General features: G+C 46.1%; 1 pseudogene; it reads left to right on the forward strand.

Annotated features, from left to right (window-relative positions):
- Window positions 1–7,386: 7,386 nt before the first annotated feature.
- LOC147095262 (uncharacterized) lies at window positions 7,387–8,337 on the forward strand (annotated as a pseudogene).
- Window positions 8,338–9,200: the final 863 nt, after the last annotated feature.

Genomic DNA, 9,200 nt, shown 5'->3' on the forward strand with positions numbered 1-9,200 from the left:
CCTATCACAATAGCTATCTCACTCTTTTTCCTCCCGTCCCGTGCAGCAGAACCACTCATGGTGCCAGGAAGTTGGTTGCTGCTGCCTTCCCCCGATAAGCCATCCTCCCCTACAATATCCCAAGCGGTATATCTCTTTGAGAGGGGGATGGCCACAGGGGATCACTGCACTACCTGACTGCGCCTACTACTCTGCCTGGTGGTCACCCACTCCCTTCCTGCCTTTGCACCCTTTACCTGCGGTGTGACCAACTGATTAAACGTGATATCCATGACGCCCTCAGCATCACGAATGCTCCAGTATGTATCCATTCACAGCTCCAGCGCCGCAATGTGGTCTGTCAGTAGCTGCAGCTGGATACACGTCTTGCACATATGGTCATCAGGGACAAAGGACGTGTCGCTGATTTCCCACATAGTGCAGGAGGAGCATGCCACAGGGCCGAGCTGTGCTGCCATGACTTATCTTTTAATTAATTTAAATTAAATCAATACCAACATTAAACTACAATTAAATGATATACTCAAGGGCCCTTGTTTCCTAGCACTCCTCGCTACACAACAGAGACCACAGCAAATATAATCACAAAATTAAGACTTTCTAAACTTTATGAACCTTAACTGTCCAGCTATAGAGTAGTATAAGTACTCACGCAATCAGCTGCTTCCTCCTACCTGCGTCACGTTCAGAATCATGACATGGCTCTGGAGCACCGCCACCAGTCTGTGAGATTGGTAAGCCTCTTTGAAAAAGCCCGGGAAAGTGAGCTTATATACCCACTGAAACTCCGCTCTCACCACTCCCGACAAAGGCCTCTGTAAAAAGCCCACAAAAGTGAGTTTAAATATTCACTGAGTCTCCGCTCTCACTGTTCCTGACAAATGGAGTGGAGATGTGGAAGACCGACCAGAAAAACACCAAGGAGGACACCAATACATAATTCATCTCTCCATCTCCCGAAGCAGCATAATTGACCAATCTGAGTTTTGAGTTACACCACTGAGTTAAAGGTTGTACAAATCTCTCTGTGAAAACTTGTATTATTAGGTTAATAAAACGATTTGTTTGGAAAGTTTAAAGGTTTGGTTGATCTTAGCTCTGATTACCCTAAAGAGTGAAGAGAGGTAAAATAAAAACCCGACAGATCCTTCCGGCAAAATCACATTTTCCTCCCAAGCATGCTACACTTAGCTCATGGCAAGGCTCAAATTACTAATATATAGGTGGAATGGAATACCTTGTCGGACTATGGGGGAGAGCAGCAGAGTGATGCACGGTCTGTTAACTCACTGGGCGAAACTTTTTCTTCTCTGCTCTGAATCAAGCTTAAAACCGACCATTAAAACCGATGGTCATTCGTACTAATCCATTGTGCTCTGGCCGCATGGGTGTGAATCGCTATCCTCATTATTGCTGGCCACACGGGGCTTTTGAGTCTGTGCCTCTGCGCTCTTCATGCGACTACAAAAATAAACATGGACTCATTGCATAAACGTAGAACAGAGATCGCGAATCGCAGATACACTTTTTCCTCTCTCTTCCTTCCTCTGAGATTGAAACCCACTGAAAGACTAGCGGGAAAACAAATGATTAGAGAGCCGAAACATAACATTAACTTTTAGGAACAAATGTAATTTCCAAAGATTTTATCCACATCAATGTCCAGGTTATCTGTTTTTGTTGTCTTTCGTCGAGAGATAAATAATGGGCAGTGCACTGGGGAGAAATCCTCGTTCTTTTCAAAATAGTGCAATGGTACCTGAGGCTTCGGTGTAATGTCTTTTCAGAAGACGGTACCGTCGACAGTGCAGCACACCATCAGTACTGCAATTGAGTGTCAGCCTGGATTATGAGCTCAAGTCTCTGGAGTTTGGTTTGAGTTTGCTACCGCTGAGCCACGGCTGACACCTAAACTCAGTTCATTCGGCTCGAGTGAAATGGCAAAGGCAAAAAAATGACAGTGGACTAAATCTTCAACTTGGAGCCCACGAATAAACTGTTTAAAAGGGATGTGCTGTCAGTCCCGGATCATACTGTGTCTGTTTAAAAGGAATGTGCTGCCAGTCCCGGATCATTCTGTGTCTGTTTAAAAGGGATGTGCTGTCAGGCCCGGATCATTCTGTGTCTGTTTAAAAGGGATGTGCTGTCAGTCCCCGATAATTCTGTCTCTGTTTAAAAAGGATGTGCTGCCAGTCTCGTGTCATTCTGTGTCTGTGTAAAAGGGATAAGGGATGTCCTGTCAGTCCCCGATCATTCTGTGGCTGTTTAAACGGGATGTGCTGTCAGTCTCGGATCATTCAGTGTCTGTTTAGGGATGTGCTGTCAGACCCGGATCATTCTCTGTCTGTTTAAAAGGGATGTGCTGCCAGTCTCGTGTCATTCTGTGTCTGTTTAAAAGGGGTGTGCTGTCAGTCACGGATCATTCTGTATCTATTTAAAAGGGATGTGCTGTCAGTCCCGAATCATTCTGTGTCTGTTTAAAAGGGATGTGCTGTCATTCCTGGATCATTCTTTATCTGTTGAAAGAGTTTGTTTACCTGACATGCATCATACAACCTCTTTTCTGTTTAAACAAGAACGAGGTTGTATGATGCGTGTCAGGTGAATTCTTCAAGGCAGAATCAGACCAAGTATAATAAGTTGAGAGGGGATGTGAAGATAAAAATAAGAATAGCAAAGAGAGAATATGAGAGTAGAATGGCGTGAAACATAAAAGTGAACCCAAAAATCTACTACCGGCATGTAAACATTAAGTGGGTCGTAAGAGGCGGGGTGCGGCCTATTAGAGACAAAGAAGGTGATATATAACTACAAGCGCGGGGCAAGGCTAGAATACATAATGAATACTTTGTATCGGTGTTTACCAAAAAGTTGGATGCCGACAAATTATCGGTCGAAGTGGAAAATATAGAAGCAATGGAAGGGGTGAAAATTGATCGACAGGATGTCCTGGAAAGGCTGTGTCTGCTTAGAGTGGACAAGTCACCTGGTCCAGATGGTTTCCATCCCAGGTTGCTAAGAGAGTTATGGGAGAAGACAGTGGAAGGCTTGCCATAATTTTCCAATCTTCCCCAGATGCGGGGGGTGGGGGGAGGAGGTGCCTGAGGATTTGAAAGTGGCAAATGTGACAGAATTGTTCAAGAAAGGATGTAAGGATGCTCCTAGTAACTACAGGCCGGTCAGTTTAACATCAGTGGTGGCTAAAGTTTTAGAAACAATAATCAAGGAGAAAATTAACGGGCTTTTGGAGAAGTTTCAGCTAATTAAGTAGAGCCAACACAGATGTGTAAAATGCCGAACTTGCTTGACTAATCTAATTGAGTTGTTGATGCAGTAACAGAGAGCGTTGATGAAGTGGATGCAGTGGGTGTTGGCGACATGGATTCTCCGATGGCCTTTTACAAAGTACCGCATAAAAGGCTGGTTAAAAAAATTGATGCTCATGGAATATGTGAGTATGTGGCAGCTTGGATAAGGAATTGGCATAAGGACAGAAAACAGCGAGTTGTGGTAAATGGCTGTATTTCAGATTGGAGGATGGTAGTTAGTGGTTTTCCCCAAGGTTCAGTGCTGTGCCCACTGCATTTTTTGATATATATAAATGACCTGTATATTGGAATACAGAGTAGAGTTTGCACATTTGCCGATGACATCAAACCTGGGGGTGTGGCAAACAGTGATAATGATGCCAATCGACTACAGGACATAAAAAGGACATAAAAAGGCTAGCAGAATGGGCAGACAAGTTACAGATGGGATCTAATACGGAGAAGTGTGAGGTGATGCATTTTGGCAGAAGGAACAGGGAAAGGCAATTTACACTTAAAGGCACAGTTTAAAATAGTGTGCAGGGACAGAGGGACCTGGGAGTTAATGTCCACAGGTCCCTGGAGGTGGCAGGACATATTGAGAGAGTGGTTAACAAAGCATTTGTGATCTTGGTCTTCATAAGTAGAGGTATTGAGTACATAACTGGAGAAGGTATGCTGTGTCTTTATAGAGCACTGGTTAGGCCACAACTGTAGTATTGCGTCATATCTGGTCACCACACTTTAGGAAGGATGTGAAGGCCCTTGAGAGGGTGCAGAGGAGATTTACCAGAATGGTTCCGGGGATGAGGGATCTTAGCTACAACGACAGGTTGGAGACGCTGGATTTGTTTTCATTAGAGTAAAGGAGGTGGAGGAGTGATTTGATAGAAGTGTACAAGATTATGACGGGTTTCGATAGGCGAGACGAGGAACGGCTGTTCCCACTGGTTGATGGTACAAGAACTAGGGGATTTAAGACTTTAGGCAAGAGGTACAGGGGGGATGTGAGGGGAAAAAAATTACGCATTGGCGATGACCAGGAATTCGCTGCCGTCGGAAGTGGTGGAATCGGAGACACTCAATGTTTTCAAGGGGAGACTGGATAGGCACTTTAGGGAAATAAACTTGCAGGAATACATCGATAGTGCGAAGGAATGGTGCTGAATTGATCAGTCTACAGAGAACCGGCACTGGCTCGATGGGCTAAAGTGCCTCCGCCTGTGGCATTATGCCTCTATGATTAGACCAAGTGAGCGCACAGTCACAGATCATCAATTTTATAAGTCTTTTTAACAGGAGTGCGATTTTAGCTGTGATGACCCAATTGTTAAGGTTGGCTGGGTTTCATCCGGGTTTTAAACCCGGGACCTCTCGCATTTTTAAGCAGTGAAATTGCTTGAGCGAGAATCAGATCTCTAGACCAACGAGCCGCCGATTTTGGGCTCGAAGTTGCATTGGGTTTCCCTGCGCTGTTGCAAACCCAGTTCGCAGAGGACCTGTTCATTCATTTGAAATAAGTTTATATTTTCCTAAATCCACTTCTTTATATGAGCCGTTTCCCTGAATCTGCTCACAATTCTCCCCATAACAAGATGGTCGGCGACAACCTAATTGTGGTTTTGGTGTTTGGGCGACTATCTGTACGTGACTTCCGTCCTTGTAATTCTCAACATCATGTTCAGGTGAATCATTGTCTGTGTTCAACATGATGTCAGAAACATGTACAGAGTACCCGTGAGTTTACACAACTTCTCGTTTGTGCCAAAGGCTTAGTCACTGATTTGAAATCGAATCTATTTTCTGCACATTAGTCTTTGCCTGATAGTTGCTGGTTTAACAGTTAAAACTGGCCCCACCTTCCCTCCTCTCAATAAGTAACACTGAAGGGCTCCTTTAAAATTCCCATCCGTTATTGCAACACGGTGGGCCCGAGGAAACTAAGAGCAAAAACGCTGGTTGCTGTAGGTGAGACACGAACACTCAACTTCGGCATTTCCCCGAAGCTATACGGATATATAAGTACTATGCACTAACCGATTGCGCCACTAGCATGCTACTTATCTGCGTTCATTTACTAGCACATTTCAGGTTGTCTAATCGTGCGGGGGCGCAATGTTGTTTAATTGAGGTGCATTGGCTGGGTTTTTATGAAAGAGTGAAGCAGGTGTTTTCTCATGTGTTAGCGAGCTGGTGAATTTACCAACGGCTGCACCAAATCCTTGTGCCATAAACACTGAACATTTTTACCCAACTCCTAAAATACGGGCTGCAAAATGAGAACCGATGAAAATTCATCGCATGCAAAACGCAAGAAACGTTTTAAACTTTTGCCCATGATTCGGTAACCATGTGAGTTATCCGGTGATTAATGACGATTACAACTAACTTTTCACACAGTCTAATGAGTTTTACTCATTAAAATAAAGAGTTTTCTTAACGTTCACTCCTTGACATGCAATGGAACCCGTTTCGCAGGGTAAGAGTATTTCTAGCTGACAATTGCTGTTCTGAGCTGCTTCTCTAATTATTTAAAGAGCAGCAGTTTCCGAAATGTAGCGGTTATCACTTCCATCTAAAGTACAACAGGGCCCTGGTTCAATCATCTCTTGTAGGTAGTGATCCCGGGACCTGTCGCATTTTTAAGTAGCAAAATTCTTTGAGCGAGAATCAGATCTCTAGACCAAAGAGCCGCCGATTTTGGGCTCGAAGTTGCATTGGGTTTCCCTGCGCTGGTGCGAACCCAGTTCGCAGAGGACCTGTTCATTCATTTGAAGTATGTTTATATTTTCCTAAATCCACTTCTTTATATGAGCCGTTTCCCTGAATCTGCTCACAATTCTCCCCATAACAAGAAGGTCGGCGACAACCTAATTGTGGATATGGTTTTTGGGCGATTGTCTGTACGTGACTTCCATCCTTGTAATCCTCAACATCATGGTCAGGTGAATCGTTGTTTGTGTTCAACATGATGTCGGAAACATGTACAGATTACCCGTGAGTTTACACAGCTTCTCGTTTGTTCCAAAGGCTTAGTCACTGATTTGAAATCGAATCTATTTCCTGCATATTATTCTTTGCCTGATATTTGCTGGTTTAACAGTTGAAATTGGCCCACCATCCTTCCTGTCAATAAGTAACACTGAAGGGCTCCTTTTAAACTCCCATCCGTTATTGCAACACGGTGGCCCTGAGGAAACTAAGAGCAAAAACATTGGCTGCTATAGATGAGGCTCGAACTCACAACCTAAACATTTCCCCGAAGCTATACTGGTATACGGAGAGGCAGCGGACCTGCGAGGGAGCACCAGAGGCGGCGGAGCTACTTAAAGAGCAGCCAGAGGCAGCGAGGCCCAGAGCCCAGAGACCGGAGAGGCAGCGGACCTGCGAGGGAGCACCAGAGGCGGAGGAGCTACTTAAACAGCAGCCCGAGGCAGCGAGGCCCAGAGCCCCGGGACTGGAGAGGCAGCGGACCTGCGAGGTAGCACCAGAGGCGGTGGAGCTACTTAAATAGCAGCCCGAGGCAGCGAGGCCCGGAGCCCCGAGACCGGAGAGGCAGCGGACCTGCGAGGGAGCACCAGAGGCGGCAGAGCTACTTAAACAGCAGCCCGAGGCAGCGAGGCCCAGAGCCCCGAGACCGGAGAGGCAGCGGGCCTGCGAGGGATCACCAGAGGCGGCGGAGCTAATTAAAGAGCAGCTCGAGGCAGCGACGCCCAGAGCCCCGAGACCGGAGAGGCAGCGGACCTGCGAGGGAGCACCAGAGGCGTCGGAGCTACTTAAACAGCAGCCCAAAGCAGCGAGACCCAGAGCCCCGAGACCGGAGAGGCAGCGGTCCTGCGAGGGATCACCGGAGGCGTACCAATCCAGGTTCTGGGATAGAGGTAAAAAGTAATCCAAGTGTGACGTCAGCAGGATGCAGGTAAGTGATTGGTTGGTGATAATTTATCTCTTTTTTAAACTTTAACTCTGTTTTATAGTTTCTAAGGTCTCTCTGGTGTAGCGGGGAATGTTGGTAAACTATTTAACTTTAGTGGGATTGATTGATTTAATTTAAACTCAATTAATTAAAGGGTAAGTCATGGCAGGACAGCCCGGCCCCGTGATCTGCTCCTCCTGCGAGATGTGGGAACTCAGGGACACTTCCTGTGTCCCTGACAACTACATGTGCAGGAAGTGCACCGAGCTGCAGCTACTGACAGACCTCATTGCGGCACTGGAGCTGCGATTGGATGCATACTGGAGCGCTCACGATGCTCGGGACATCGTAAATAGCACGTTTATGGAGTTGGACACACTGCAGGTAGTGGTTGGACAGGAAGAAAGGGAACGGGTGACCAAGAGGCAGAGTACTAGGTACAGGCAGGTAGTGCAGGGGTCCCCTGTGGCCATCCCCCTCTCCAACAGATATACCACTTTGAGTACTGTTGGGGGGGATGGCTTATCAGAGGAAGGCAGCAGCAGCCAACTTCCTGGCACCAGGGGTGGCTCTGCTGCACAGAATGGGAGGAAAAAGAGTGGTAGAGATATAGTAATAGGGGATTCAATTGTAAGGGGAATAGATAGGCTTTTCTGCGGCCACATACGAGACACCAGGATGGTGTGTTGCCTCCCTGGTGCAAGGGTCAAGGATGTCTCCGAGCGCCTGCAGAACATCTTGGAAGGGGAGGGTGAACAGCCAGTTGTCGTAGTGCATATAGGCACCAACGATATAGGTAAAAAGAGGGATGAGGTCCTAAAGGCGCAATATAGGGAGTTAGGAGGTAAATTACAAAACAGGACCTCAAAGGTAGTAATCTCAGGATTGCTACCAGTGCCACGTGCTAGTCAGAGTAGAAATAGAAGGATACTCCAGATGAATACATGGCTAGAGGAATGGTGCCAGGGGGAGGGATTCAAGTTCCTGGGACATTGGAACCGGTTCTGAGGGAGGTTGGACGAGTTCAAACCGGACCATCTGCACCTGGGCAGGCCTGGAACCGATGTCCTCGGGGGAGTGTTTGCTAGTGCTTTGGGGGAGGGTTTAAAATAAAATGGAAGGGGGTTGGGAATCTGAGCAGGGAGACAGAGGAAAGGGAAACAAGGATAAAAGCAAAAGATAGGAAGGAGAAAAACAAAAGTGGCAGTCAGAGAAATCGCAGGCTTAAATCAAATGTGGCCACAGTAAATAACAATTCTAATAGGTCTAAGAGCGTTAAAAAACAACCTGAAAGCTTTGCGTCTTAATGCGAGGAGCATTTGTACTAAGGTGGACGAATTGGCTGTGCAAATAGAGGTAAACGAATATGATTTGGTTGGGATTATGGAAACGTGGCTCAAGGACGGCCAAGACTGGGAACTCAACATCCAGGGGTATTCGATATTCAGGGAAGATAGGCAAAAAGGAAAGGGAGGAGGGGTAGCATTACTGGTTAAAGAAGGGATTAACACAATTGTAATGAAGGATATTAGCTCTGATGAGGTGGAATCTGTATGGGTATAATTGAGAAATACTAAGGGGGAAAAGACATTAGTGGGAGTGGTATATAGACCTCCAAACAGTAAGGCGGAGGTTGGGGATGGCATTAAAAGGGAAATTAAAGAATCGTGCAATAAGGGCACAGCAGCCAACATGGGTGACATTAATCTACATATAGATTGGGCTAACCAAATTAGTAACAATATTGTGGAGGAGGAATTCCTGGAGTGGTTACGGGATGGTTTCCTGGACCAATATGTCGAGGAACCAACCAGAGATCAGGCCATCTTAGACTGGGTTTTATATAACGAGAAAGGATTAATTAGCAATCTTGTTGTACGAGGCCCCTTGGGTCAGAGCGATCATAATATGATCGAATTCTTCATTAAGATGGAGAATGAAGCAGTTGACTCAGAAACTAGGGTCCTCAACTTAAT

This window comes from Somniosus microcephalus, unplaced genomic scaffold (genome assembly GCF_052327205.1).
Source record: "Somniosus microcephalus isolate GS21.2 unplaced genomic scaffold, FLI_Smic_1.0 unresolved_chr1, whole genome shotgun sequence".
Classification (NCBI taxonomy): domain Eukaryota; kingdom Metazoa; phylum Chordata; class Chondrichthyes; order Squaliformes; family Somniosidae; genus Somniosus; species Somniosus microcephalus.